Genomic DNA, 7,548 nt, shown 5'->3' with positions numbered 1-7,548 from the left:
CAAAACAGTCACCAAATATGAGTCTCATACCTTTGTCGAGATTAGTGATATGCTAGGATGATACCTAATTTATGATGATTACTAAAATATGTGATGGGGGAAAAAGGCATTAAAAAAAAGTGCCATTCATGGTAACACATTTGGTATGTGTGAAGTTTCCAGTCTGAGCAGTGAAAGTGACCCAACAGTCCCCAGTGATCCAACAGGAAGTTTACTTTTGACCAAAACATCTTGGAATTTACTGACATAATACAATTTTTGCATTTTAACATGTTAACTCAGATAAACATTTACACAACATGTTCACTGTGGTCAAGCATTTGTGTTTGTTAGCGATCCAAAGCACTTGTGATTCAAGCTTGAAAATGTGATTTTACTCATTTCACTTTGTAAATCATTTCCACCTGCTCAATTTGCCAGATATGTCCAGTATTTCCTGGACTTTCTTCTCTTATTGTTTTTGATGAAAGCACGTCAGCTCTGAGCTGATGTCCAATCCTCTGAATGTCACTGATACGGACTCAATGTGACCCTGAACCACAAAACCAGTCGTATGGGTATTTTTTTAAAATTGAGAATTATACATCTTCTGGAAGCTGAATAAATAAGTTTTCAATTGATGTATGGTTTGTTAGAAAAGGACAATAGTTGGCTGAGAGACAATCTGAGGGTGCAAAAAAATCTAAATATTGAGAAAATGTCCTTTAAAGTTGTCAATTTCTGTGGGCGATTGTGCTGCATCCACTCACAAAAATACATTTTTGATATAATTAAGGTAGGAAATTTGCTAAATATATTCATGGATCATGATCTTTACCTAATATCCTAATGATTTTTGGCATAAAAGAAAAATCGATAATTTTGACCCATGCAATGTTTTGTTGGCTATTGCCACAATTTCAAATGTACCCGTGTGACTTATGACTGGTTTTGTGGTCCAGGTTCACATATTACAATGAAATTAAACAAAGTTTAACATCTAGCTTAAATATCCGTTCAACAGTCTTACTGAAAGTGACCCTTCAGTGCCATATAAACGCCTTCATCTCTCAATCAAAATGCAATAACCCACTTTCCTTTTCCACTAACATGATGATGGTGGTACGAGCAGGAGAAATCACAAAAATGTTGCACACTGTAAAACTAAAGCAAACACAGAAGCCCTACTTTTTAATACGTTCCTGGCTTCATTTCAATTCAGTGCTGTGTGCATGAAAAACTTGCTCCATCTTTTAAATGACTCCATTCTAGTAAGTAACAGACACGTTTCATGATCCAACCAATTCCCAAATGGATAATTAAGCCCGGACATACATATTTTTCTTGATGAACATCCTTTTTAACTCATAAATAAATCAGACAACGGAAGCAAAAATGATTTTGAACTGTTTCAATTTGAGAAAGTATCTTTCTAAGGGAATAATGATGGAAGATCATAAATAGTGATTATTTGAGTTTGAATCTTTAGCAAAAAACAAAACAAAAAAAACTTTATTACATCACTTAATCCAAACATTGTCTTATAATCAGGAAAAACCTGACACGATCTCTGTTCAGAAGAACACACTAACACATTTATAAAAAGATTTCTATTAGAGCTGTCACAATTTATCTTGTGCCGATTAACCGGTAAAATAACAGAAGTGACGCATTCCCAGCACAAGAATCTATGAACCACATTATTAAAGTGTTTTATAAGGCTGCAAATTCCATTTAAACCATTTAAAAATCATAATATAGCATAGTGCTATTGTGAAATCACAAAGTCTGTGATTCAATTAAATAAATACATGTGCGGTGGGTTTAATTATGTACATGTGTGCAGGTTGCATGTTTCTCACAGCGGCTCCGTTCACAGTAAATGCTGTTGTTTGGGTTTTAAATAATCTGCATTTGGGAAAGCATATAAAGTCTGACGCCCTTTGTTTCATAGAGAAGTGTGTGCTGTTATCATTTACATGTCTCAAACTCCATCTCTGTGTGTGGAGTGAATTTGGTTTGCTTATAACATTCATCTGGGAACGCACCATACGCCATTTCATCAGATTTGTACGAAAATCATTTATAAACCGATGCCAAAACAGGAGAATACATCAATATGTTTCTAAATATGTGAATTGTTGCTTTTTTGAGATTTATAACAAAAAGTTTAAACCCTCACTGTAGCATTTCTATGGTTAGTTGTTAAATATTAAATATTATGTGGACATTTGAATTAAATGTTGTTTGGCCAATATTAAACAAGGATCTGCTGTAATGTGTAACAACAACAACAACAATCACATAATAACACAAAAGTTGATTGTTTATATTATGTATATTACGTTATGTATTTTAACAGTTGTTCAATAAAACCATATGATTACTTGTTTTGATACTTTATTTGAACCAATTATTAGGTCATTGTTGCAATGTATTTTAAGTAATTTTAAAAGCTACACACACAAACACACACACACACACACACACACACACTCCAGATCTGATGCGCCTGGACACAACGACAACGCAGTCCTGAAATGGCAAAATGATTCCTCCACATGGCTACGCGGAAGCGATAAATAATTCTGTATTATAAATTTTTAAGGACAGACAAGTAATTTGTTGAGGTCAATTTATAAAGAAAGAATACACGCTTGTGCACATATATATATATATTCAAACGTGCATACTGCATACTAGGGGTGGCACGATCCGCTTTTTTTGCCTCCGATACCGATTCCGATACCTGGGACTCAGTATTGACCGATACCGATCCGATCCAATACTAAAATAATAATTAAAAAAACAGTGCCAAATGACCTAATAAACTGTATCTGTATGCCTCACTGTGGGGAAGAGACTGGGGTTATTATTTTGTTAAAGGCATCAAAGCTTGACTTAAACATTATTTTCCTTACTTTGTAAAACAATACAGACAAAATATATACTATATAATTAAAATACATTTATTTTAAAATTTTAAGCGCAACTTTTTAATGAAGCAGCAACATATGATACATAGATTGGACAGAACAACTAAGGCTATCAATAAACTGCCATTGCGCAAAAGTATTGTAATATGAAAGGCTCCAATTCCGAGCGGCACGAAACCTTATGCGCATCCCGTGCGCAGAACGATGCGCTCGAAGCAACATGGAGTCACGGCGCGCAGCGCGTCGCATTGAAAAGTTCAAAGAACAAAAGTAGGATATACATTTATTTCTTTATTTATTCATTAGTTTGAGCCTTTTAACAGTTTTAAATTTCAGTTAATGTGAGTGTGAAGAGCAATTATATCGCTCTCTACTCCAGTGTTGTGATCACTGAGGAGTTGTGTTGTGATCTAACGTTAACAGACACCCGGTTGAAAGTAACATGTGAAACTCCAGCACGTTAAAGTCCTTTTATGCAAACCATAGACCTTTATCTACATATCTACAGTATAATAATAGGAACATTGACTCATCTTGGAGAGAGTTTCATCGTGTTGACTGTTTTACCCGAGCGCGACGCGCTGTTTCAGTGCTGAGAATGACTGACAGCCGCAGCGGAGGGAAGCACTTAGGTGAAGGTTAATTTAACGATTTAAATCTGTACCTCACATTAAACTATATGTAATGGCTTCAGAAATCTTGGAATACAGTACACGAAAACATTATAGTGCTTTATAATGTTGTTGTGCCTTTTGTGTTGTATAACAATAACATACGTAGGCTATACAATATCGGATCGGATTTGGATGGTCTCGTCTGGCGATACCCAATCCGGCAAATATTGCTATTATCGGAGCAATACCGATACTGAGTATCGGATCGGCGCACCCCTACTGCATACCTATAGACTAAACTCGTAATATGCATGTGCATGCCGTCATGGTTTTCACAGATTTGCGTTTTTAAAGCTTGCACAGAGATAATAATAAAAAAAATTATTATTTGCGTTCTCGAGCCACCGGCACCATTGTGCGGATGAGCGGCCGGATCACATTAAGGGATTCTGTGTCGTGTTAGCGGCCCCGTACTTCATAACTAATGATCGTCGCGACTAGGGGTGGCACGATCCGCTTTTTTTGCCTCCGATACCGATTCCGATACCTGGGACTCAGTATTGACCGATACCGATCCGATCCAATACTAAAATAATAATTAAAAAAACAGTGCCAAATGACCTAATAAACTGTATCTGTATGCCTCACTGTGGGGAAGAGACTGGGGTTATTATTTTGTTAAAGGCATCAAAGCTTGACTTAAACATTATTTTCCTTACTTTGTAAAACAATACAGACAAAATATATACTATATAATTAAAATACATTTATTTTAAAATTTTAAGCGCAACTTTTTAATGAAGCAGCAACATATGATACATAGATTGGACAGAACAACTAAGGCTATCAATAAACTGCCATTGCGCAAAAGTATTGTAATATGAAAGGCTCCAATTCCGAGCGGCACGAAACCTTATGCGCATCCCGTGCGCAGAACGATGCGCTCGAAGCAACATGGAGTCACGGCGCGCAGCGCGTCGCATTGAAAAGTTCAAAGAACAAAAGTAGGATATACATTTATTTCTTTATTTATTCATTAGTTTGAGCCTTTTAACAGTTTTAAATTTCAGTTAATGTGAGTGTGAAGAGCAATTATATCGCTCTCTACTCCAGTGTTGTGATCACTGAGGAGTTGTGTTGTGATCTAACGTTAACAGACACCCGGTTGAAAGTAACATGTGAAACTCCAGCACGTTAAAGTCCTTTTATGCAAACCATAGACCTTTATCTACATATCTACAGTATAATAATAGGAACATTGACTCATCTTGGAGAGAGTTTCATCGTGTTGACTGTTTTACCCGAGCGCGACGCGCTGTTTCAGTGCTGAGAATGACTGACAGCCGCAGCGGAGGGAAGCACTTAGGTGAAGGTTAATTTAACGATTTAAATCTGTACCTCACATTAAACTATATGTAATGGCTTCAGAAATCTTGGAATACAGTACACGAAAACATTATAGTGCTTTATAATGTTGTTGTGCCTTTTGTGTTGTATAACAATAACATACGTAGGCTATACAATATCGGATCGGATTTGGATGGTCTCGTCTGGCGATACCCAATCCGGCAAATATTGCTATTATCGGAGCAATACCGATACTGAGTATCGGATCGGCGCACCCCTAGTCGCGACGGAAGTGAATCAATCAAAACTAACTTTATCTGGACAATAACTTTATTCTAGAGCTGCTATAAAGCCAAAACAATCTCTGTTACTTTAATTTCCTATTATCACTGTAAAGCCGCTTTGAAACAATATATATTGTTAATGGTGCAATATAAATTACTTTACAATATATTCATTATTTTAAATGGTAATAAAATGTCACTCTTTTTACTTTGTTTTCTAATGTCATCTAATAAATGCAACCTTGGAAGAGACTTTCTAAAAACAGTAAAAATCTTTTAATCAAACATTGGCTTATACTAGTTTGAATGTTTATCATTGCATTATGAACTATAGTACACACCACAGAATGCATTACTAGTACATTCTGAACACAGCAAATTTCATTTCATTTAAAAGCTGTTTTGCTCACCTGATATTGACCCACTATCAGAGATACATTAGTGTCATTTAAATTAATGAATGTCCGAAAGCTGCATATCCTCAACAGAGCAATAAAACCACTAACATCGTACAGTAAGTGTTCAGTAAGAGCTAAATGACGCTCTCGTTTGGGCCTGTGAGACACTTTTGAGAAGTGATTTTAATCTTGAGGTTCATAAACTAACAGCTCGGCCTTAATACTAGTTTTGTGGTGTACTCTTGCCTCCATTGTGTTTTTTAAATGGAAATGTTTTGGAGTTGATTCACATAAACACTGAATCTTATTGCATTCAGTTAATCACTGACACAGATTTAAAGAACTGATATTAAGATGATGTATTGTGCTCGTCAGCAAGAAAATAAACTATGTACATGGTCTGAATAAAATTTGATGGTGTTTGCTTCGTAAAACTCAACGCAAAAGTGTACGAAAAAAAAGGCAAACAGCACAAAAACACCCCCATAATGATGTCAGCAGCAGCTGGGATGTTGTTGGATTTGTAAACACACTTTCAAAAGTTCATGACCACATTTTTCTGATACGGAGCATTAAATCTGACGAATAGCCTAAACATTAAAGAAAGAGTTGAGGGGTCACAGACACACCCCTGGACCTCTCTGACTGTCTTGACCAATACAGGGAAATCCGCTTTATTTATTTAAATCCCGACGGCTGTTTCTGAGTATTCCAGTAAAAGAGCAGAAGGAAAAAAGCAGGAGGGTGGAGACAGGTCTGACATCAGAGTAATGTGGAGCTCACACTCTTTTAAGAGTCAGGCCGTGCCGAGCGTTCAACATAAAACACAGCACGCAGAGAAACAGCACATCCACAGCAGAAAACACACATCTGGATCTGTTTTCCAGAGGAGTGAGGTACGTACTGCACTGATTCACTTACAAGACCATGCGTCTGCCAAACAACATGCCATTTTAAACTGTGCTTCGAGCATCCATTGCACTGTATATCTTAAATTTCATTGATTTAGAGCAGTTTTGAAAGAAAAGTTTGCTCGAAGGATTTTCCAGGAACAACTTGTTCTGCTTCTACAGAAGTAGAAGAACAGGAGGAAGAAATCGAAGCAAGAGAAAAGGCAAAAGAAATAGACGGTTTGGCATTTTTAATTCTGTTTACATATTTGATTCTAGTTAGAGGTCTGGTTAGAAATTAAATCATTATTGTCAGGTGTTGGTTGGTCTGAACGTCTGGAAAGTATCAATGCAAGGATATCTACAGCTTTTTTTAATGGCAATTCATGTACTTTTGCAAATGTTTTTTTTCTTGTGATATATTTGCATCATGTATCAAGAATACGGTACACAAGCGGTTAACTGTTAGTATGATAAACTACACACTTGATGAACACTAACTTGTGTTTGTGAGGGTCTGTATTAAATTAGCTTATAGACTCTTCAAAAAAGTTTGAACCTTGAACTTTTTATTCATCAATGAATCCTTAATATGAAGCAGCACAACTGTTTTCAACACTGTTAATAATCAGATTTCTGAAGGATCGTTTCTGAAGACTGGAGTAATGATGCTGGAAATTCAGCTTTGATGACAGAAATAAATTACATTTTACAATATATTCACCTAGACAGCTATTTTAAATTTTAAAATATTTCACAATATTACAGTTTTTAAAGTGTTTTTTATTTATTTATTTATTTATTTTACTTTCAAAAAACAAAAAAAATCTTACCAACTCCAAACTTTTGAACGGTAGACAGTGTATATTAGTTAAAGTCTTAATCATTAGGTTCAGACAGTCCTATAATTCACATCCTGGGATAAAAATGCATAAACAAAACGCTGAAAAAAAATGTTTAAATACCTAAACAGCTTATCTAATCACAGACTGTTCTTGGTTGCTTAGTCATGGTTAACAGCAATAAGTCTGACTAAAAAGATTCAATCTTCTGACTACTGACCCATGAAGGAAAAATAAATCAATGTTTCAGTTTGTACA

General features: G+C 35.7%; 1 protein-coding gene across 2 annotated transcripts in view; it reads left to right on the top strand.

The window, feature by feature from the left end:
* The first annotated feature begins 6,367 nt into the window (after positions 1-6,367).
* The window catches only part of bdkrb2 (bradykinin receptor B2), a 7,647-nt gene continuing 6,466 nt past the window's right edge, over positions 6,368-7,548 (top strand). The window contains exon 1 of one of the 2 annotated variants that reach the window (XM_077238155.1): positions 6,368-6,454. The gene's annotated coding sequence lies outside the window, so the exon portion shown is untranslated. Of the gene's footprint in view, positions 6,455-6,617; positions 6,689-7,548 lie in introns of those variants that run through there. The other variant, XM_077238156.1, reaches the window with a different exon arrangement.

The sequence above is a fragment of the Siphateles boraxobius genome, unplaced genomic scaffold (genome assembly GCF_051911475.1).
Source record: "Siphateles boraxobius isolate OS27281-9 unplaced genomic scaffold, OSU_SipBor_1 22, whole genome shotgun sequence".
NCBI lineage: Eukaryota > Metazoa > Chordata > Actinopteri > Cypriniformes > Leuciscidae > Siphateles > Siphateles boraxobius.
The sequence above is the reverse complement of the archived record's forward strand: the minus strand, read 5'-3'. Positions and strand labels throughout refer to the sequence as shown.